Raw genomic sequence first — 24,231 nt, 5'->3', positions numbered from 1 at the left:
AAAAGCTGAACTTTAAAAAAAAAAAAAACTGGTAATAGTTCTCTTCGTGTTACAGGCTCCCTTTCCTGTGTAAGCTTAGGCAGCTGAGGAGGAGGTAAAGAGCTTTTCCTGAATCTGCTGGGTCTTGACTACCTTTAGTTCAAAATAACCCTCATGACAAAGTGGCATATTTTGGAAACACTTGTTCTGAACCCCTTCAGCTATTAGGTGGAAGCCATTAAGTTTAATTAGATGATCTTAATTGTTCCTCTTGTGACTCTGTGATCATTTGGGGCATATTTGGCTTCACATTTGGATTTTACTAGAAGTGGGGGTGGTGGTGCCTGGGTGGCTCGGTTGGTTGAGTGTCTGCCTTGGAATCAAATCATGGAATCAAGTCATGATTCCTGAGTCCTGGGATTGAGTCCCACATTGGGCTCTGCTCAGCAGGGAGCCTGCTTCCCCCTTTCCTGCTGCCTGCTGCTACCCCTTCTTGCGCTATCTCTCTGTCAAATAAAGAAATAAAATCTTAAAAAAAAAAGGGGGGGGTAGTTTACTATAGGAAGAAAAGATGCTGTCAACACCTGGAGAGATTCAAAGTAATCTCTCCACTGGGTGGAAGTACCTCTCCCCATGAATGATTTTAATTTTTTAGTCTAATTCCAGTCCCTGGAGTTATTTTAATGTACAAAGCTCTAAGAGTTTGGTTAATTGTCAAACTACCGGGATTCGCATCCATTCTTCGTGACCTGATATTCACCTTCTGGCCTTGCAAGACTGAAGGGTCGCCCCACACTATAGTGAACCAATTGAGCCATTGCCATAGGGAGCAGTGTGGGTGATCAGCTAGGCTATCTCAGGTTATATCCAATTTTATTGGCCAGTTTTATTGGCTTTAAATTCAATTGGCACTGATTACACTGCTGACTCATGTTCTTTATAGACAATGAGGAAAATAAAGAGGTTTATAGACAACCGTTAACAATCTAGGGTTAAGCCGTTGATCTGAGCTGCACAAATTAGAACTTGTGACATTTGAAGGTAACTGGTGTCCCTCTCTGGTGGCCATGATGTAAACACATGTCTGGAGTAGTCAACCACCAGGTCCTGTTCCACACGGACAGAGTCAGTCTGTGAGAGGGGGAAAAAAAAAACAAAAACTGTGAACCCGCGGAGTGAAGCACAGATGAGAGATCGGCGGTGAAGGCTCTGCCCGCATTCCCCATAGTTCTGCTACCCAGTTACTTGTCCTAGTCCTCTTTGATTATGTGAGACAAATTGCAAAAATCATCCTAACTGATGAAAGTCCTATTGTTTAATATGGAATGTGTGTGTTATGTTTATGGGAGGGAACTTTCATAGATGTTCCCACAGATGAGAAGGGATGCTGAAAAGTGGTGTCAGGTGTGCAGGAGCCTAATGAACACCAGTGTTCATCAGTGTTTACCCCTTTGTAAACCACCTTGACCTCAACACTTACTCCTAATCGATATGGATGTGCATCACAGTGTCAATACAAATGTGATATTTTTCAAGGCAGATGAATTGTTCTTTCCATATTAGTGCCTCAGTTATTCAGAGAGGCCATGGGTTGGGTGGGGACAACTCTTAAAATGCAGGAACTTTCTCACTACAAAGATTTGACTTGAGAAGGATTTCTTTCTTTCTTTTTTTAAGATTTTATTAATTTATTTATTAGAGAGAGCAGGAGAAGATGCACACATGCAGGGGGAATGGCAGGCAGAGGGAGAAGCAGAACTGGATCCTAGGACCCTGGGATCATGACTTGAGCCAAAGGCAGATGCTTAACTATTTGAGCCACCCAGGTGTACCTAGATAATGATTTCCATGGAGTTGAACCATATGCCTCAAGATATATCAAAGTTAGTTAGAGAAAGACAAGACAAATGCTCACTTCTTCAAAGAAAACAATAAAATAGTCATCAGTAATTATTTTTGGCAATGAATACTAAAGCAATGGTTGTGCTTCTCTGGATTTAAGTTAGGAAATTATTCAAATGTTTTGCACACTCTTTCTGTGCAAAAGAGTGAGATCATAATTAACAGGTGAGATTCAGGTAACCATTAAAAAAAAAAAAAAGATAATAAAAGCCTGAGTAGCTGGAGCACCTTGGTGGCTCAGTTGGTTGAGTGTCGCTGACTTGATTGCAGCTCAGGTCTTGATCTCAGGGTCATGGGATCCAGCCCTATATTGGGCTCTGTGCTGGGCATGCAATCTGCTTAAGATTGTCTCCCTCTCCCTCTGTGCCTCCCCAACCACATTTCTCAAAGAAGAAAATAAAAAGCCTGACTAGCTTTCAAGATTCTTTTAGCTTGAATGTAAACTTGAATTTCCACTATTTTAGGTGATCAGAAATACATACTTTGATGTGGTAAATATGTTGAACAAGTTACAGTCGTGGTTAAACAGTGAGTTTTGCAATAAAGAAAATATCTGTGTTGTTCCCCAAATCTAGACATTTCAACAAGGAAGGAAGAGAGAAGAAAGTGCATTTTTATTTATATATTCAATTTTCTGTTAATAGGCAAGTGAAGAGATGTTCTCCACTATCTTGTTGGTCTCATGTACATTTGCCTAATACAGGAAGCCCCGTGGGCATGGGCCCCTTTCCCAAGGAGCCAGAGTGCTCACTGTAAAGACAAAACATGCTTGGCAGGTACAAACAATAACTACTTTTTAAACTTCAATTTAAATTATAATATATATTTGAAGTAAAATAAATGCAGTCAGATCATGTAAAAAATGAGGACAACATGGGCAAAAAATGAACATGTACATATATGGAAGGGTGCTGGGGTAAGCTGAGTTCAGAAGTGAAGCAAGCAGTCTGTAGGAAGGCAGCCTTGAACCTGGTTTTAAAAGAAATGATAGTCAGTGGGTGGGCAGGGGGTGTGGAAGGCATGAGTAAGTAAGTTAGTAAGCTTAATTTTCAAGGTTAGACATAGGAAAAGTATAGTTATACAAATATGGGCATGTTCACCCCTGAAGTGAGCTTGTTTCTTGATTTTGATTAACATAAAACAGTACATAGCTCTTTGACTAATGAATGCAGAAGAACAGATTAAAGTCTAAAGCAAGGGCAGATTTATACCAATTTTCTAGACTAAATGTGTAATATATAAAATAGATTATATGAGTGAAGAAGCTTGTTTTTACAGGCATGACTATGAAGGGGTAGAGCCTGGGGGCTTTGGAGCAACAGCTGGGTTTGCATTTTTAGCTTTGCTGGTTCTAGCAGTCTGACTGGGAAAATTGTTCCACATCTCTCTGTGCTGTTTTCTTATTTGTTTAATGCAAAGAATAATAGAGCAACCATATGGTTTAGGAGAAGATATGATTGATATCATTCATTCATTCCACAAGTATGTTTTGGGCTACTACTACAGGTCAAGAAATGCTCCTTTTTTTTTTTTTTTTTTTTTTTTAAAGATCTTATTTATTGATTTGAGAGAGAGAGAAGGAAAGCACAAAGGGAGAGTGAGTGGGAGAAGTAGACTCCCTGCTGAGCAGAGAGCCCAATATAGGACTCCATCCCAGGACCCTGCAATTATGGCCTGAGCCAAAGGCAGAAGCTTAACTGACTGAGCCACCCAAGTGCCCTCTCAGGAAATGTTCTAGATGTCGGAGGGAGTGCAGGTAAGCCAGACAGATAAACCTTTGTCCTAACGGTGCTTCTGTCCCAGTGGAATTAGCTGGTCATCAAATAAATGCAAAAATAACATTTCAGACAGAGATAAGTGCCCTACAGAAGATTAAGTAGAGCCATATGCTCGAGGGTGAGGGACTAGCAGCTTTCAGGTTAGGGATGGTCTTTCTCGAATCTGAAGGTCCTAGGGAAGCCAGCCATGAGAAAAGGAAGAGAAGCAGCCCTGGCAGGGAGAGCAGCTAGTGTGAAGGTCCTGGGGCAGGATTCAGCTTTATTGTGTTTGAGGAGCAGAAACAAGGTTTGCAGCTGGAGGATATTGGGCAAGGGGTAAAGGGATAGCAGATGGAATCAGACCATGTAGGGCTTTGATATCAAGGATAGGAGATGTGTTTTCTCTTAAGTGCAAGGAAAAGCCCCTGGAGAATTTTAAACTGGTGAATGACATGATTTTTTAATGGAAGTCAAGTGCTCACCACTGGTCCTGGCACAGGACACACATTTAGTAGAAGTTAACTGCTGTTAGCATTTCATTTAATCCTCACACCAGCCCAGTGTGATGGTTACCACAAAAGGAAATCACTCCAAATCTGATCTGGGGCAGAACTTTGTGGGCTGATGTGATTTTTAGCCCCTTTGGGAAGGCTCCCGCCTTCCTGATAAAGTGCTGGTGTTTTTTTCTGATGGAGTTTAATGTGATTTAGAGTCCTTCTGGGAAGTTAGATTGACTCCATTCTGCTAACTCTTGTTCTTTAGATACATGCAATAACTTTTAACCAGATATTCAAAGGTACAATGCTCTTTTAAGCCTGATGCTATTCTAATAATCTGTAAACCACACATTCATCTTTTAAACCTCCAGTCAAGTAATGTTTATTAAATCACATTTGTTTTCCTCCGCAAAGAAAACCTTTGAACTAGTGTTATTGAGGTATTTTCCCTTGCCAACAATTTGAAATAAAATGTGGATAAATGTTCACACTTGATTTACCTAAGAAGTGGGTTTGAAGGTATCATCAATACCACCATTCTACAGACAAGGAATCTGAGGTTTATAAATATCATGTGACTTGATCAGTGTCACAGGCTATCCCCCTAAAGCCTGTGCAGGTAGGCATTCCACTGTTTCCTCCCAGGAAGACCAAACTTAACCCAGTGTTCTAAGAAGGAGCAAAGTGAATCTGAATCCAAAGGAAAGCACGATTCCCGGTTACCATAGTCCGTCTGTCTCCCTCCCTTCCGCCCTCTTCCTCCTTCCTTCCTTCCTCTCTTTCTTCCTTCCTTTTTCTTTCTAAAGATTTTATTTACTTTAGAGAGAGAGAAAGAGTGAGAGAGGATGAGCAGGGGGAGGGGCAAAGGGAGAGGGAGAAAGAATCTCAAGCAGACTCTGCACAGAGTGTAGGAGTCCCATGTGGGGCTTGATCTCATGACCCCAGGATCATGGCCTGAGCTGAAACCAAGAGTTGCTTGCTCAACTGACTAAGCCACCAGGTGCCCCTTATTCCTTTTTCTTTTATAGAAATCCCATTATTATCTGTTTAGGTTTATATTGATGTTCAAAGACGAATATTCATTGTGACCTCCTCTCCCCTAGTGGGAGAGTCATATAGAGAGAGTATATACATACATACATACATACATATGTAGTTCATCTCCACTCTCACTCTGCTATTTCATTTTTAAGGGTTCTAATTTGTTCCTTCATCCATTGAACCCAGTCTTGACTTGGATGGATCTTTTCTCCAGTTTGATTCATGAAACCTATTCCTCTGGTCTGGAATGTCACTCACTTGGATTTTCAGCCTGTGGAACCCAGAGCTTTCTTTTGTTTTTCTTTTTTTTTTGGAAGACATTTTTTTTTAAAGATTTTATTTATTTATTTGACAGACATCACAAGTAGGCAGAGAGGCAGGCAGAGAGAGAGAAGGGGGAAACAGGCTCCCCGCTGAGCAGAGAGCCCGATGCGGAGCTCGATTCCAGGACCCTGGGATCATGACCGGAGCCGAAGGCAGAGGCTTTAACCCACTGAACCACCCGGGCACCCCAGAGCTTTCATTCATTAGTGTTCTGTGCACAATGCCAGTCGCAAAACCCGGTTGTGTGGGTCTGCCAAAATGAATTAAATTACACATTAGCCCTTGTGAGAAGAAACCTGAATGAGATCACTGAAGGGTGCTAAAACACTCTGGGTTATTTGGACCGACCGGGGGATGGGGTGGTCCCTACTTCTAACTGCCCAGTATTATTTTCTTCGACCAAATCGGTTCCATAGGTATATTGGAGCCACTTCAGACAACAAGCTTGTGTTAAATTATTAGGAAATTTGTGAAGTAGTTGATGCCAAGTTGGTAGCTTGAAATTGGCCACAGTGAGAATATTTATACCACAGACATTGAAAAATGCCACGAATGAGGGTTCCCCCCAACAAAGCCAGTTTTTAAATACTTACCAGTACATTACTCAAGTGCCCCTCAGGTTCACCCTTGTTTTCTGCCCAGTTACACACCAAGGAGAGGGCATAAAAAGACAGCGAGTGGGACAGTTGCCAGGACAGGTTTTTGGCTGGCATTCATTTTTCCTGCCTGCATTTTCCCCCATCACATACTCTGCCAAGAGTTCTGGAGTCAGATGGACCCTGTATTCCTAATAGCAAATGAGGGTCACTGTCAGCCCCCACCCCCCATCCTGAGCCCAAGGTTGAATCCCGGCTCATCACTACTTGTTCTGTAACTTGAGCTAGAGACACATCTCTAGGCATGTCTCCTCATTGCTGTCATGAAGAGAATACCGCCAACCCCATGGTTTGTGTGTGTTTGTTTTGTGTTGGTGGGGGTGGCTGGTGAAGGGCCCCCTTGAACGGCCTTGCTTAGAACATGGTGCATTGTAAGCTTTCAATAAATGATAGCTCTGATTCAAATTCTAAGGGAAGCTCTAATTGAAATTCACTGCGTATTCACAGACACTCTGAGGAAAGTGCTAGTGCCCAGAGGCCCTGGTCTGAGGCTCTGGGACCAGCCTGTCTTGCACTATTTCTCCCACAAGGTGGCGGTCTCTGTCTGAGCTCTTTGTGGCTGGGAGCCCAGGCACGCCTGCGATTCCCTCGGAGTCCAAGCCACACCAGCTGTGTTCTTTCTCCCTTTCATGCAGCTCCGGCCTCCATACCTTCAGTGCTTTGAGCTTGACATTTCCAGCTACAAAGAAGTGGGAAGAAAGAAGCCTTTCTTGAAATATGTTGATCTGACCTGAGTGGCTTTTCCTTGCTATGCAGGAGTATTGTAAAATCCTTTTACTTCCTGCAAGGATATTTTTAACAGGTAGGAAGCTGAAGTCTTGGAGGGTGTTTCTGTTGTTCGGTCTGTCCTGGTTTCTTTTTTCTCATTCTCCAGTTGTGAAAGCAACATGATAGAATACAGTCCATGTGGGGCAGCAATCAGACTGACCTTGATGTGACCTAGGACTTTGCTACTGACAGAATGAACTGGGGCTGCTCCTTTGAATTTCGAGCGCCCAGCTTCCTAATCCATAAAATGGCAGCATCTGCCTCTCTCTCTCTCTCATCTACCCCTCTATCTTGAGTTAGTCCTGTACTTTACAACCTGACCACACATTAGATTCACCTAGGGAGCTTTTCAAAAATTGTCAATTCCTTGGCTCCACTCCAGAGGACTGGTTCTGTTGGACTAGGTTTCAAACACAGCATCAGTTTGTCTGAGAAGCTCCCTGGGTGGTTCTGTGAGTTGTGAGGGTTAAGAACTGCTGAGATCCTCTTATTAAGCCTCTCTAAGCCTCAGCTGGCTCATATGCTCATAAACTGAAAATCCCTGGACCTCAACAGCTCATAGAAATACAACATGGTTCCCTTTGCTAACAGTCCTCCTACCTGCAGTCCTCCTGCTCAGATGAGCAGGCAGTGCCGTCTCTTCCCCTGTCCACCCCTTGTCTTCAGGGGCCTTTCATGAGATGCCCAAGAATCCCCACTGGGGTTCCGCTGAGGGAATGCAGGAGACAAAGGCAGAAGAGAAATTACTAAATTTTCCTACACCTATAGCTCATTGACAAGTCTTTGAAACAGGCAGAGTGACCTTCTTCTAGGAATTCAGCTAATATTTTGCTAAGGGCAGCAGGTAATCCCCAGAATCCTGTAAGTCTACTTTAACATATAAAAATTGCTTTGGAAAGATGCCTTTCAACGGACAAATGTATAAGGAAGATGTGGTCCATATACACTATGGAGTATTATGCCTCCATCAGAAAGGATGAATACCCCACTTTTGTAGCAACATGGACGGGACTGGAAGAGATTATGCTGAGTGAAATAAGTCAAGCAGAGAGAGTCAATTATCATATGGCTTCACTTATTTGTGGAGCATAACAAATAACATGGAGGACATGGGGAGTTAGAGAGGAGAAGGGAGTTGAGGGAAATTGGAAGGGGAGGTGAACCATGAGAGACTATGGATTCTGAAAAACAATCTGAAGGTTCTGAAGGGGCGGGGGGGGGGTGGGAGGTTGGGGGAGCCAGATGGTGGGTATGGGGAGGGCACGGATTGCATGGAGCACTGGGTGTGGTGCATAAACAATGAATTCTGTTACACTGAAAAGAAATAAATTAAAAAAAAAGAAAAAAATTGCTTTTGAAATTTCCTTTATCTCTATCCCCTAAGATACATGTTGGCCATCATCCTCCAAGTATGACCAAGCATCTGAAGGGTCTCATAACTAGGGTTTTATTAGACAGTAATAAATGACTTTCCCAACAATAAGTAGCCCCCCTCAAGGTCCTGGAAACCTTGCTTCCAAAATTCCTTACAGACTTAGGCTACCCTAACCCCCTTCCAACTTGAAAGCATATAATGGGCCACTTCTCATGACCCCAGTGCAGCTCTTTCTGCCCACTGGTCTCTGTCCTTTCTTTTTTTTTTTTTTTTAAATTTTTATTAGCATACATTATTAGCCCCAGGGGTACAGGTTTGTGAATTGCCAGGTTTACACACTGTCTCTGTTCTTTAATAAAACCACCTTTTTGCATCAAAGATGTCCTGAATTCTTTCTTGTCCATTGGCTTTGAACCCTAACGTCTTTTCCTATATCAAACGATACCTGGGAACCTTATCGCTATGCTGAAGCTGGACTGTCCCTGTGGTCAGCAGAAATGGTCCCTCAGAACAATGCACGATAGTCCTTCTCTGGGTTACCTTTGACTAGGAATACTCCTCTTTGATTGGCTTGGGTTGCAGGTCCATGGCCCATCAGATGTCAGCTCTTCCATTTCACCACAGAGCAACCATATTTCCTAAGTCATGGCCTGGTACCCAGAGAGCAGTGTTGTGAGTTACAGCATCTACTCATGACTCAGAACCAGCACTGTGCTCCAACAACACATGCTTAGGGTGCTCATCCATACTCCTCCCCCTTGATAAATTTCCTCTTGGAGATCCTTCTTTTTCTTCCCATTATCTGGCCTCATATGTGTCTACCCTTGTCCATTGGATGTGTTCTAATACATGTAAATAGTAGGTAAACACCAAACCCTCTTCTCCCAGAAGGCTTCTTGGCCCACTATGTGGATTCTTACAGATTTAAAAATGTTAATAAATAAATAAATAAATAAAGAATCAATTTTTTAGAAAATATATGAGAGAAGATCCATTATCACTCCACTTACCAGCTTCTCTCTTCTAAACACAAGCTTTTCCTAAGCACCCTCTCCACTAAAACAGCCCCTTTTCCCAAAATCTGTGGGTAGGAATGAACTTACTTTGTAAGTTTGTATACTTACTTTGTATATGTGTAACCCAGAGGGATTTCTGAAATGGGGATTTCCAAGACAAAGGGCCACTTGCCTCAAAAGTAGGATCAAGTTTTTCATGTGAGAAACCACACAAAATACTCTCTTCTGGGCAACCTGGTCCACATAAATGGGGTTCATATGAATGGCAACCTCGCAGGGCAGTTGAGAACAATAAACAAGACATGGAATGAGCAACTTGTAGTGCCTTATCATTATGTCTGTTACTAATTCATTATTCTAATCAGCATCTAATCAGAGTTGCCCCTCCGGACAGCGAATACCCCACAACTGAGTCATCTTCTCTCCTCTTACACACACACACACACACACACACACACACACCACCACCACCACCACCACCCCCACCCCCGTGCAGTTGTCAGTGTAGTGGTCCTGACCCCTAACCAATACAGGATCACCATTGGGAGGTGTCACCTTAGCTAGAGTGATGGGGCTCTTCACTGAAAGGCAGGCTATGGGCCCTGTGCTATTTACTCTCTCCCTCTTGCTCTGGAAAATGATTGCTTATATTGAGCTAAAATCGGGTGGACAGAAAAAGACGGTTCAAGTTTCATTGTTTATGATCCCACCTCCAGGCTTCAGACGAGGAAGACTCCATCACCAGCAAGGTGGGCTGGGCTGCTGGTGTGTGGAACAGCACAGTGGGTGGGGAGATCTGCAGAGGCTGGCGTGCTCTCCAGGTGAAACGATACTGGATGCCCTGAGAGAGAAAGATCCCGAGAACGGGATGCCAGAGGGGCATGGCTGGAGAGGGACAGGGTGAGGAGAAAAGGGAGGAGTTGAGGAAAGAGACCAAGATGTGGAAGCTGTCTCAAATTATTCTTCAATCTTTGTGGAGTAGGATTTGGGTTTGCTGGTGGGTGCGTTTCTAGATGCTTCAGTGTCCGTTAGGGGAGAACGGGGGCCCAAATGGTCCAGGTGCATTTGAATTGTGTCTATTTCCCTGAAGCTCTCATGCGTTGGTTGTATATTCTCGGTGCAAAGAGCGTTCAGAACAGTAGCACCTTGGCCATCGTCGTCCAAACCCACTGTTCTACCTTCCGTCCTGGCCCAGATTGCCTCTTCTCATGCTTCAAGTGTTGTTCCAGACCAGAGGTGTGGAGGAAGCCAGAGGAGGAGGGAGACCATGGGCTATCTCCTTGGCACAGTGTGGAAGCTTTTGCAAGGCACAAGGGTAATACAGGTATCTCGAGATATTATGTCAGAGGTCTCAGGCTCAAGATCTTTCCTGCAATCACTTCCATGTTCAATCTTTGCTCATCAGCTCTCTTCCCTGTGCCTCAGTTTCCTCCTCAAGGACAGTGTCCCCAGTACCCCTCTTTGCACTTTATGCGATCTACAAGGAGCAGCCAAGGATTCGGGATGGGGTGGCAGCAGTGTGGATGCTAAAGGGTTGTGGATGCTACTCTTTCATCAGAGTCACTATGCTGTGGACTGGGTTGGCTGGGTTTCCTTAAAATCCCCTAGGACCACTAAATTTCTTTCTTTCTTTTTTTTTAAACTTCTAATTTTTCTTTAATTATTTTTTGTGAGTTCTATGCCCAATGTGGGTCTTGAACTCACAACCTGGAGATCTAGAGTCACTGCTGTACCAACTGAGCCAGCTAGGTGCCCCTCGAAATGGACACTTCGGAAAAAAGTTATTTTATTTATTTTTAGTAATCTCTTTATCCAATGTGGGACTTGAACTCATGACTCTTGAGTTCAAGAGTCAAATAAATGCTCTACTGACTGAGGCAGCCAGGTGCCTGTACCACCGAATTTCTGCTACTACTGAAAAAAAAAAAAAAAAGGCTAGAATCCAACAACCTTTAGCAATATTTTGTCATCGTGTTAATGGTACATGTCCCACTAGGGGGTTGCATTGTTGATTTTACATGTTAGATGGCTGAATGATTTTTTTTTTTCTTTTTTGATATACACTTGACCTATAGCCTTACATGAATTTCAGGTGACAACATAATGACTGGACATCCTATATATGACAAAATGATCACCACAATAAATCTAGTTACCATCCATCACCACAATAGTTACAATTTTTCTTTCTTGTGATGAGAGCTTTTAAAGCTCTATTTTCTCAGCAGTTTTCAAATCTATAGTATAGTATCAACTATAGTCACTATGCTGTACATTATATCCCCTGGACTTATTTATTTTATAACTATTTTCTCCCATCCTTCATACTCTGCTTCTAGTAACCACCAATCTAATCTCTGTATCTATGGGTTTAGTGTTTTTAGATACCACATGTAAGTATTCATTCTTTGACTTATTTCACTTAGCATACTGTCTTGAAGATTCATCCATATTATCACAATTGGCAGGATTTTGTTGTTTTTTTGATGAATAATATTCTATTTTACATACAGACCCCATTTTCTCTACTCCTTCAGCCATCAGTGGACACTTGGGTTATTTCCATGTCTTGGCTCTTGTAAGTAATAATGTAATGAATGTGAGGGGGCAGATATTTTGTTGAAATAGGGTTTTGTTTCCTAAATGCCCAGACGTGGAATTGCTGGATAATATTGTAGTTCTATATTTAATTTTTTCATTTCTTTTTTTATTGAGGTATCCTTAACATACGTGTTATATGAGTTTCAGTTGTACAATATAATGATTCAATAATTCAATATGTTGCTTAGTGCTTATGATAAGTGTACTCTTACTATTTTTAATTTTTTGAGGAAGGCTTCATACTTTTTCCACAGTGGCTATACCAATTTACATTCCCACCAACACTGCATAAGGGTTCCTTTCCTCCACATCCTCACCAACACTTGTTTCTGGTGTTTTCCATTTAGTCATTCTGACATGTGTGAGGTGATATCTCATCATGATTTTGGGTGAACATTTTTAACTTTCATAAGTACCATATTTATTTTAATATCTGTGAGGAAAACTATAGCTAGCACACCAAGCGTATAATTTCACTGATCTGCTTCCTAGGATGAGGGTCAATACAGTCAAGTAAATGGACTTATTTAAAGGAAGAGAAAAAGTAAATAATAGTAAAGATGGCATAGGAATATGGTAGTCATGACTGGCATTTGAAGAAATGGGCAAAATGGCATCTGCAGATCCTCGTGGCTCTAACAGTCTGGCATTCTTACCCCACCCTGTCTTTTCTCCTGTTTCCTCTGCTTCCCCAGGAGAGAAGGCATTACAGTGTGTATTTCCAGATTCATAATGGCACAGGGCCTGTGCACACTGGGTCTTCTCAGTCTTCCCCAACAAAGAGCTCTGTTTTGTCCGAGGCCAGCTCTGTGTTCCCATCTCTGATCTCTGATGAGATACATGGAATGGCAGGAAAGCAGACCAAACTGAAAGCAAGAAAAATCAGCAGGGCTCTGCAGAGATTGTGAAGCTGACCTTCAGTTGGGATTAGCCAAGGCGCTCTCTGCTCCATGGACAGAATACCTCATGTGCTCACGTTTGAAAAAGCAAATCTGCAGAATTAGCAGCCAATAAATGATGACTGTGGTAGACTGGCGATTCTGTGTTGCTCCTTTGTAACCATCAGGGCTCACTTATTTTTATTTACTTCTTGGCATGAAATCATTTCCTATGTTTTCTTTTTAACTCACTCTTAATGGCATCATGCATGTCTATTTTCCTTGTTCCCGATTCTGAATGATTCATCCATAATTGTCTGTTGTCTCACGATAGGCATGCATTGGTTTTCCATAGTTGATGAAGTGTGGCATGCCATGGTGGAAAGACCTTGGGCATTGGGACAGACTGACCTGGATTTATACCTGCCTTAGCCACCTGTGATCTGTGAATTGGTGCTTCTGACTTCAGTAAGACTGAACATCATTTTCTTTGACTACTCAACAAGAATTATGCTTCTCTCACAAGATTTTTGTGAAGATTTAAGAGGTACCAGCTCTCTCTATATAACCCTGGGCTGAGTTGGTTGAGCTGTAGATGCTAAATAAATATCAGTTCTTTTATCGTTTTTCACAACCTCGACAAATCTTTGTACCAGACGCTACAGACAAGGCAAAGATTAATATAACCTGGGTCAGGATGGTGCATAGGTTTTATTTAATGTGCCAGCCCTCATGGAATGTGCAGCTTCAGGGAGCACCTCGTGGAGATCGCGTTAGGGGTCAGCAAGGAAGAGGAGCACCGCCGACTACCCTATCCTCAGGTGTGGGAATGGACAGTGGGGGATGAGCCCATCCCACGTTTGCCATCACAGACACAAACCCTGCTTTGGGGAAGTCAAAGTGAAGGAACTGTGAAATTCCTGGAGAAGGAATGAAGAGCTATTGAACACAATAGTTGGTAAGTATTAGGTGCTTTTTCACGTGTTATGTATAGAATCCTCTCTGCAGACTGGAGACAACTGAGTTATTATGTTCATTCTGTAAATGAGGAAATTGATGCTCAAGACAGGCTAATAGATTTCTCAAGTTCTCACAAGGTAGGAAGTGGTGGAAATGAGACTTGAACCCAGAACTCTGATTCCGAAGGCCTTTTATTTGCAGTTACTAATTTGTTAAACTGGGGTGTTCAAAAAAAGTCCTTAAAAAAACCCCAAAAAACTGAGGGGCGCCTGGGTGGCTCAGTGGGTTAAGCCTCTGCCTTCGGCTCAGGTCATGGTCTCGGGGTCCTGGTATTGAGCCCCACATCAGGCTCTCTGCTCAGTGGGGAGCCTGTCTCTCTCTCTCTGCCTGCCTTTCTGCCTACTTGTGGTCCTTTTCTGTCAAATAAATAAATAAATAAAATCTTAAAAAAAACAGGTAAAATTAAGAACTTCAAGGTTTGTCAAAGTGCACTAATTTTAAGTGTTCAGCTTGTGGACTTTTCAAATATACCTGGGTAATTTGAATACACCTGTATAACTATCAGTGAGATTAAGATACAGAACTTTGTCACCTTTGTAGAAAGTTCCCTCGTGTGCTTTCTCAGTCAGTAACCTCTTCACCTAGAGATAACCACTGTTCTGACACTTAGCCTCAATGATTAATTTTTACTGTTCTTTAACTTCACAAGAATGGCATTTTATAGTAATTTTGCTTTTGAGTCTTCCTTCTTTGTTCAACATAATGTCTGTGAGATTTATCATGTCATATTAGTACTTTGTCTTTTTTATCCATTGTTATGAATATATAACAAGTTATTTATCTAATCTCTTCTTGGGGGACATTTGGGTTATTTGCTCTTTTTCCTTATTGTGAGTAAAGCTGGTGTCAACATTCTTGTAGTATCTTTGGGTGAATATATACTCTTATTCTTTTCAGTCTATACCTGCTAGTGGAATTACTAGACCACAGGTTTGGTGATTATTTAACTTCAGTGGATATGGCCTATGGCCATGGCCTATGGCCAGGCTAGGGCTGGTCCAGAGGTACTTGTGAGGCCACACTCCAAAGAGCAAGTGAGAAAGCCAACAACTAGAAACTGATCTTAGGGTGTAGAGTCAGGGAGTCCTTCAGAGACTCTGTCTTTTATTATAATAAAATTATTATTATTATTATTAATAGTAATAAAGAGGAAGGTCTCCTGCCGTTTCTGGACCGGATGAAGCTCAGCTAAGGGTGTGAGAGCACCAGTGGGGCCTCCCTCAGCCACAGGCCAAAACATGGCCCTTTGGCAACTTTGCAGTCTCTGCAAAGGTGGTCATAACTTTCGTGTAGCACCTTCAACATGGAAACCAGAGGCTGCAGCACAGACAGTCTTTGAAGGACTCCCTGACTCTACACCCTAAGATCAGTTTCTAGTTGTTGGCTTTCTCACTTGCTCTTTGGAGTGTGACCTCACAAGTACCTCTGGACCAGCCCTAGCTTGGCCATAGCAGCAGACTTCTCTGCTCCCTGGTGGGCAGAGCCACACCTTCTCCAAAGATGTCTGGATCCCTCCCAAGCCTGGTTCTTCCATGGGTACTCATCTGAAGCCATAGGGTGCCTTACAGAGTCTCTTTGTATCTTACGGTTCCTCTAGCACAGTTAATGGTTCTTTGTACTCAACTTGCTTTGTGTGGGTTACTGTGTATTTTCTGTCTCCTGATTGGACCCAGATTGTCATAGGGGGTGATCCCAGGAAAAATACAAGAGAGTGGAGAAGGAAAAAGCCAACAGAGAACGTGTCAATGAGTGGCTCACTACTGTGAACATTTGGGGCTCATTTGCACTTGTGTCCCCCGAGAGTCTGGGTACAACACCCTTCAGCATCACTCCAGCAAGAGGGAAGGAGGCTGACTATTTATGGTATGTATCTACCAGTTTTCATCCTGCATTGCTCTATGGGGAACTTCATGTCCTGGCACATCTGTCCTGCCTTGCATGCCTGGACTGTACAGAGTGTACTTCTGTAGCCAAAAAAGCCCTTGGGTAGAGAGAAGCAATTCCTTGATGGTAAGATATCTGTGTGCTAGCACTGAAGCTGTGGGGGACTGCTAGGGTGGACCCCGGAAATGTGAGTGGGCACTGACGCATTGACTAGTTGCAATACTGACATATTGCAGTATGTTGGCCGACAAAGGGAAATTGGTCAGCTGGATGCTAACCAATGGTGCAAACTGCTTTGAGGGTGAATTTTCTGGAAAAGCCAGTTGTAGAGGATCGAACATTTTTCTGACTGGTATAATTTAATTGTACGGTCAGTGTTTGTTATAGATAACTGGATTTTTCTTTGACCTTGACAATCTCACTGACTTGCTGTCTGCACTGGAAGCACCATTTTCTAACTGTTTCAAATACGCCAAACCTGGCTCCCACTGCCACGCTTGGGAGGTGCTGACGGCTGTGGTAACCAACTAGCAAAAAGGCAGCGGTGTTTGTATTTTCTGTTTTGCCCTTTACGAGAGCATTTCAGCTGAAGCGAAAGGCTTTTTTCTTCACCCTGGGTTTTTAATAGAAATCTCAGTGGCATGAAGCTGTTTTAGTTCTGAGCACCAGCTTGTAAAGTTCATTGGTGACAAAGCTCTGTTCTGGCACGGAACGCGGTGGGTACCACAGCAGAGATGCTAATTCACAGGAGGACCGGAACAAAAATCTAAGCAGGAGACAAGTTTATTACAAAGGGTCATGGACAGTGCTTGTCTGTGGGTCATGTGGGCTGAAGGTCATATCTATGCTAAAAATTTTAAATCATTCACATTTTGCAATTAAGTCAACCAATGTATATGGTTTCCCAACTGGCAGTGTATTTTTTTTTTTCCTTCTGTATTTAAGATGCTCGGTGAAGAAAGAATGAGGAAGCTTACAGTGTCCTGAAATGGAAACATTTGTGAGACATATCAGTGACAAAAACAATATACAGAACAGTGTTGAGTAGCTACCTATTGTGTGAGAAAGAAGGGAAAAGATTATATAGCCGCATATGTTTGTATTTACATAAAAAATCTAATAAAAACATCTGAAGTATGGGCAAAGAAGGCAGAAACAGAGGTGACACTTTTCAACATATCATTTTTATATTGTTTTGATTTTAAAATCATATTAATGTATTTCCTGTTCAAGAAAAGAAATAATGTCCTGTGAAGAACATAATCATTGGAAAACAGGCCCCTGTTCTTTGATCACTTCTACAACATTTGAAGGTAGCTTCATATGGGAAAATGGGTTCCATAAAATTTAAATTCAAATGCACGTAGTGAATCCTTTTCAAACATTTAGGGCATGAGTGGAAATTTTTTACATCCACACTCATGGAAATTTTTTACATCTATGCTGCTATTTACCTTATTACCAGCAGGGGGGAGTGTTTCTCTGTTTTTCTTTGTGCCTTTGCCTACCTCCTCAACTTCAGATGCAAAACCAACCAAGAATTCTAATTCAAATCTATGCACAAAATGCACCACATTTTCTAGATTCATGGTGTTACTCTCTCATCCCGAAAACCTTTTGGGGACTTGGAGCTTCCAGTAGGCTGCTAATGATTATTCAAAAGCGGCTGATTATTGGGCTTGCTGGTGTAAAGTCTTTTCTTCCCCATTCTTTGCTCCCTTGTCATTCCACTGGGCCCCTATACATCACTTTCCATAATCAGATCGTAGGAGAAACCCTTAAATTATGAAAATTCACAGCACGTGCTCTCTCTCTCTCTGTCTCTCTCTTTCTCTCTCTTTGTTTTACTTTGCAGATGAGACCCAGGATTTGGGAGGCAAAACAAACAAATAAACAAATATGAAGAGGGCAGATTTTGGACCTCCATGAATGATGCCAAAGTTAAGAAAAGCTAAAAGAGGTAGAAGAGGTATCTCTGGGAAGTGTTCTTCTCTTGCCTGGCTGGCCTTGTACCTGACGGGACTCTGGACATCTTCCCAACAGGAGCCATTTTGCAAAGGACGAGATGATAGCTCTGAGAGGATGAGCAACTCACCCAAGTTCATGTTGCTGCAAAATGATAGAATTGGAAGTAGGTGCCAGACTGCATCTAAGGAGGAGACACTGAAGTGTTTTTTCCCTACACCGTGCTAAATAAACTAAGGCAGCGCCTCCCCTGTGCTCTTTCCTGCCTCTACTCCTCTAGTCTCTGTCCTGCTCTTCCTCCTCCTCTTGGTGTCTCTGAAGAGAGGAAAGGGAAAAGGACAAACTGCCCAGAGGCTCCTCAGATGTTCAGGGGAAGCTGTTCTTGGTTGTACGCTGGCAGTGATTTCTTTCAAAAAGGCAGCAACATTGAACTGCCCAAGGTCAGAGAGTCCCAGTGCTGTGGACTTGGGGAAGAGCCAGGGAAGGCAGTGTGCTGTTTGTTTGTTTGTTTTGATTAAAAAAAATTTTTTTTTAAAGCTGTTGGGGGGCATTTTGTGCTTGTGTGTAAGAGTATGTTTGAGTATTCTGCTTCCCTGTCCTGGCTGCCTGGCAGTACCCGGAGGTGAAGGAGATGGTTACAAATGCAGACAGGGACACTTCCCAACGCTGTATCATAGTGAACAAAGAACAACAGTGACGATGTTTTACACAAAGAGAAGGATGTGAGAGTGAACTTGGGTGGCATGGTGTCCAGCCTTTCTGATAAATAACACCAGCACGCCTTGGGGAGAGAACTGTGGCCCTTGTCAATGGTGAGTAAGGCCAGGAGAAATCACCTTTTGTGGAAGCATGACTCTAGCCACCTTTCAACACTAGCTATGCTGCCATTTCAACACAGAGGTGCAAGCAGCTGGCTAGCGTCTTGAGGTGGGTGATAGTACCTAGATAGAATTTTCTGTTTGCTCTATTTTCTTTTAGTTATGATTCTGTTTATGACAAAAGATTATGATTTTCTGATTATGGTAGTGATACGTTGTCCCTTTTAACTACAGGCCTTTAAGCAAAAAAGTCAACTTAAAGGAAAATAATTGAGTAGATAATAGGATAGTTGGTATGGAGATGTGGAAAACCGTTGGAAGATGGAGGGGCATCTTGGATTATGTCGACACCTGTCTTCCATTTCAGATAATTTAGGACTCGAACGCCATCATTTGAGAATCATGTGAAACTGGAATGGTGTCATTTCAGAACAGAAAAGGATGACCTAGTCCAATCTCCCCATTTTAGAGTTGATGAAATGTAGGCTGAGAAGGAGGTGATTGGCCAAAGGTCTCAGAGTTGTGTTGGCTGATGACGGGAGTGCGTGTATGCGCATGCGTGTGCGTGCAACTGCTGGGAGGGGGCTGGAGCTGGGAGAGGAGGTCGAGGTAGTTGCCAGACATAGCTCTGCTGTAAGTAATTCGGGTTGTCTCGGCACCATAGGGGGAAAGAGGGAAGAGGAGGTGGACACAGGCTTTGAACAAAGTGAAAACCCCTAGATAACGAGAGGGAAAATATCCCGAAAATCCAAGTTCCTTTTGCTTGCTGCAGCAGCAAGGCCAAGAGCTGGCGGGTTTCCCTCAGTCATCTCAGCAGTAGCTTTTTCCTGTGGAATGTGGCGTTAAATAGGATAGGTCAGCATTACGCTTGAACAAAATGTGATGACTGATTAGGAAATGAATGGTAAGTCATGGATCATGGTGATGCTTATCAACATCCTCCCCCTGCCCCCACCGGAACAAACAAAGCTGCACTTGCAGGCTCACGAAACTGGACCCAGATGGCCTTGTCCTTGGGACAATGTAGCTCTGGCAGTGACAGTCATCTATGAGTTAATCAGGTGTCACAGGAAGAAGAGACTCAATTGTGCTTCAGCTGTTTCAGGAGGAGTGCTGTGGGGTCTGTGGCCCCCAGCCTCCCCACTTCACTGTGAGGTCTGCCCCCAGTCTTGCTTTCCTGTGTGTATAACTGCGAGTCCAGCAGTATGGTGCAGCCCAGGATTAAAGACCGCCTCCCTTGTGGATGGGGTTGGGGAGCTCAGTGTGTGGTCCAGGACAGGAACTTAACATATATTTGTGGAACAGACAACTATGAGGATGGTTAAATCAATCCATAGTCAATCAGTAGGGCTCTGCATGGTGCGTGGCATAGAGCCAGCCTACTGCTCACCCACATTCCTATGTGGATAGTCCATCTTTCAGTGTCCCTATTTCTTCATGTCTAAACTTCATATAAGAAACTATGTTCTAGGGGCACCTGGGTGGCTCAGTCAGTTGGGCATCTGCCTTCCACTAAGGTCTTGATCCCAGGGTCCTGAGTTGGGTCCTGCAGGGGCTCCTTGACCAGTGGGAAGCCTGCTTCTCCCTCTGCCCCACCGCCTACTGTGCTCTCTCTCCCTCTCTCTCAAGCCCTCTCTCTGTGTCAAATAAATAAAATCTTAAAAAAGAAAGAAAGAAAGAAACTGTGTTCTACAAATATGTTGTTGGGATTTGAGAGATGAGTCATGTGAGTGTAGGGGTTGCCTATTCATTCATTGACTCATTAAATCATTCATTTATCCAACCTACTGATATTTATTAAGCATTTAGTGCAGAGAGAGTCTAGGCTCCTTCTTATAAAGGTTGAGACCTAGTGGGGAAGTCAGGTAACAACCACATAAAAGAAATCAGAAGCCAAGATAATGCTTTCAGAATATCATACCTGCTAGAGTAAAATAGCGATTAGATGGAAATAATACTACTAAGACTATTGATGAAAGCTAACATTTGTGAAACCCCACGCACCATACCTGTTGTAAACATTTACCTGTATAATGTGTTTAATCCGTATCATCACCCTAAAAGAGGTATAATTGTTATCTTCATTTTATAAAGGGAAACTGAGGCACAGAGTTAGAAAGTCATGAGGAAAGGGGGGATATTTCAGACAGCGTGGTCAGGAAACATTTCAAGGGAAGCACACTTAAGCAGGGGCTAGAAGTAAGCATTTCTTGTGCCTCTCCAAAATCCATGATTTCCTTTCTAATCACCCCTCTTCCACCCCACCAATGCCATTCATTGTCATCGCAACTACCTTCTAAGTAGACCAGCGCTCCTTGCAGCCAGAGTGGTGCGAAGGTGTGGGGAGGACAGAGAAATTGGTCAAATGCATTGGCCCATTTATTGCTCTGTTGACCTTACCAGGGTGTGGCTTATTTGTGGCCTCTAAACTTGAAGGGTACAAGGCTTAGACCTCTGGGATGGCATAGCATGGAGTTATAGCTTGTCCTCTGTACTTGCCCATGGGGAGGCTTGATCTACATCTTCTATTCCCTTAAGCATTCAGTCATGGTCATTTACTGTGGGAATGGGAGCGAAGAAAACATAGTGGTGGGGGGAATACTCAGAATACTCTTATTCACGCACACAATACATTACGTTTCAAGGCCTTTCAGCTGCACATCCCACCCGGGTATCTGGTCCCAAGGACCTTGTGAAGCAGGGATTGTTACGCGCATTTGGAAGATCAGAGACAGGGAGGCTGAGAATCTTTAGAAGTGCAGCCAAGCCCCCATCCAGCAGCGGGGGGGTGGGGGGGATGGGGGGTGGGGGGTGGGTGTTGAAGGGTGGGGTGGGGGGGTGGGGGGACAAAGCCAGTGCTTGAGCTGTGAGAAACGAAAAATCTGCCAGTCCATCTGAACGGGCTGTAGGGATAACATCTTTCTTCACAGTAACAAGAACCATCATTTATTGTTTTCAATGTTTATCCTGTGTTGCATTCTGAACCGGGAGCTTTAAACACGTGAACTCATTCAATCTGGTTGCATACGGCATGGACAGCAATTGGCAGAGCGTCTAGGGTGTAGTAAGAACTTAACATCAACTTCTATGGCTCTCTTTTTGGATAGGTGAAACCTGAGGCCCAGAAAGGTTAAGTGATTTGTCCAAAGTTACCCTATCATTAAATATAGCCATGTGGCTATGAGGTCCAGTTCTTGTCTCTGATGCCCATTGCCGGCCAGCCTGCCTTGGTGTGTGTTGTGGGCAGTGCACAATGAGGTTTTACCTTTTGCAGCTTGTCACTGGTAACACTTAGACTTTCTTCAGGTTCATTTATATTATGCTGGAAAGCCACGTACGCCTTCAGCCTTGCAGACACCATTGGGACAGTAGCCACCTCTGTTGTTCCCTTGAGAACTCATTTTCTCTTTACTCAGGAGATGCTGAGAATCTGGGGTGTTGGACAAGATAGCTAGCCCCTCATTGTGTCTGGAAGATTCGTGTTTCTTGGAGGGGCCGGTAGAATTCCTTCCCTATGAATGCCATTGGATTTGGAATTCAAATTGGGAGGGTTTCCTGTTTTGAATTTTACCAAAGTTGCAAACATAAAGCTGTTTCCTAAGTAGACAATGTCCTGGCACTCCTCATCTCTACTCCAGGCTGCAGCTTTATGTTTACTTTCCCTCATTTCAAACAGAATTTATCTGTGGGGACTTGTGCTCAGCAACACAGAGAAGGCAAGCGGGGGTGGATCTGGATTCTGTTTCCCGGCCTCTGGGATGTGGCAGAGAAAGGGCAGATGATTCCCAGTGGACGCTTTTATCAAGGAGCCATTTTAGCCAAAGTTTGAAAGACATTTGGATTTTGATCAAAGGAGGAGGAAGGCAAGCCCAGGAAGCCATGTATCCTACATGAGGTCAATATCGGAAATATATAAGAAACTCAAACAACCTAGCAGTTTAAGAAAAGAAATACACTTGAGTTACAAAATGGACAAGGGGTCCGATAGACATTTTCCCAGACAAGACTTACAAATGGCCAGCATGTATATAAAAAGGTGTGCAACATCACTTGTCATCATGGAAGGGCAGTTTAAAACTACAATGACATAGCACCTTACCTGTTAAAACGGTCATTATCAAAAAGACAGAAGGCAATAGATGCTGGCGAGCATACGGAGAAATTGGAACCTGTGTACACTGTTGGTGAGGTGTAAATTAGTAGAGTACCATGGAAAACAGTAGGGAGGTTCGTCAAAAAATTAAGAAGTTGTCTCACTTCTAGGCATATCTATATAAAAGAAACGAAATCAGCATCTCAATGTCTGCATCCCATATTCATTGCAGTATTGTTTGTAGTAGCCAAGATACACGAACAGCCTAGGTGTTTGTTGATGGTTGAATGGATAAGGAAAATGTGGTGTATAGCTACAATGGAATATTATTCACTGAAAAACAGAAGGAAATCTTGTCATTTGTGTCAATGTAGATGAACCTGGAGGATGTTATGCTAAGTGAAATAAGCCAGACACAAAGATGCAAATAGTCCATGACTTCACTGATATGTGGAATTAAAAAATGTTGGACTCCTAACAGCAGAGAGTTGGATGGTGGTTTCCAGGTTTTGGGAGGAAAGGGAAACGGGAGATACTGATCAAAGGGTATAAAGTTTCAGTTATGCAAGATGCATAAGTTCTGGAGATGTATGATGCAGTATTATGACTGTAGTTAACAATACTGTCTTGAACACATGAAATTTGCTGAGAGATCTTAAGTGTTCCCACCACACAAGAAAGATGGTAACTATGTGAGGTGATGGCTATACTAATTGGCTTGATTGTGGTAATTGTTTCTTAATGCATACTTACATCAAAACACCACAGTGTACACTTGAAATACATTCAATTTTATTTGTCAAGTTTACCTCAAGAAAACTGGAAAAAAAAAAAAAAAGAATACCACAGACTGGGTGGCTTAAACAACAGAAATATATTATCTCACAGGTCTGGGGGCTGGAGGCCCAAGACCGAGTTGTGGGCAGGCTTGGTTCTGGTTTATAGATGCACATCTTGTGCTGTAGCCTCACAGAGCTTTTCTCTGAGTTCAGGCATCTTTGGTGTCTCTCTGTGCCTCTAAATTCCTTTTTATAACACCAGTCTGATTGGATCAGAGTCCACCCTAACAGCCTCATTTTTACTTAGTCATCCCTTTAAAGGCCCTGTCTCCAGATACACTCACATTCTGGGGTACTGGGGCTTAAGGCTTCAATATGCAAATTTTGGAGGGATGCAATTCAGCCCATCACAGACATCAAGCCAAACACTTTACATACTCATTTGTAATGTTTATAATAATTCCATTACTAGTACTATTAATAACTTCATTTTCAGATATAAAATCAGAGGCAAAATAGGTGAGGTATCTTGTTTCTGGTCACGTAGGTGGTAAAGGACAAAGCCAGGATTTATCTACATTCAGGTCTGTTTGATAAGAGACTTCATTCTTTACCACCCAGTCTGACCAAAATGGAACCATGATGGGTATGTTCGGGTTGTGGCCAAGGGCCTGCTGTGCCTTATTATCAGCTCCCCACTAAGTAGGTGTGGAAAAACAGCACCAGCAGAGAGGGTTTTCAGGATGGTAGAAACACAGGCATGGTTTCATTATTTTTTTCTGATAGATATTTCTATCTTGGAAGGGAGTGGGAGTTTTGTGAGGAGCATGGCTGGTTGTGTCCATGGGGTTGCATCATGGAATTGGCATTCTGAGCTT

General features: G+C 42.9%; 1 long non-coding RNA gene across 3 annotated transcripts in view; it reads left to right on the top strand.

Moving 5' to 3' along the window:
* LOC131825998 (uncharacterized) overlaps positions 1-21,261 on the top strand; it is a 29,158-nt gene extending 7,897 nt beyond the window's left edge. The window contains exons 2-5 of one of the 3 annotated variants that reach the window (XR_009351395.1): positions 13,129-13,341; positions 13,451-13,752; positions 15,488-15,677; positions 17,554-21,261. This is a non-coding gene — a long non-coding RNA (uncharacterized LOC131825998). Of the gene's footprint in view, positions 1-13,128; positions 13,753-15,487; positions 15,678-17,553 lie in introns of all 3 variants that reach the window. The other 2 variants (XR_009351388.1, XR_009351394.1) reach the window with 2 other exon arrangements.
* The last annotated feature ends 2,970 nt before the right edge of the window (positions 21,262-24,231 follow it).

This window comes from Mustela lutreola, chromosome 1 (genome assembly GCF_030435805.1).
Source record: "Mustela lutreola isolate mMusLut2 chromosome 1, mMusLut2.pri, whole genome shotgun sequence".
Classification (NCBI taxonomy): Eukaryota; Metazoa; Chordata; class Mammalia; order Carnivora; family Mustelidae; genus Mustela; species Mustela lutreola.
The sequence above is the reverse complement of the archived record's forward strand: the minus strand, read 5'-3'. Positions and strand labels throughout refer to the sequence as shown.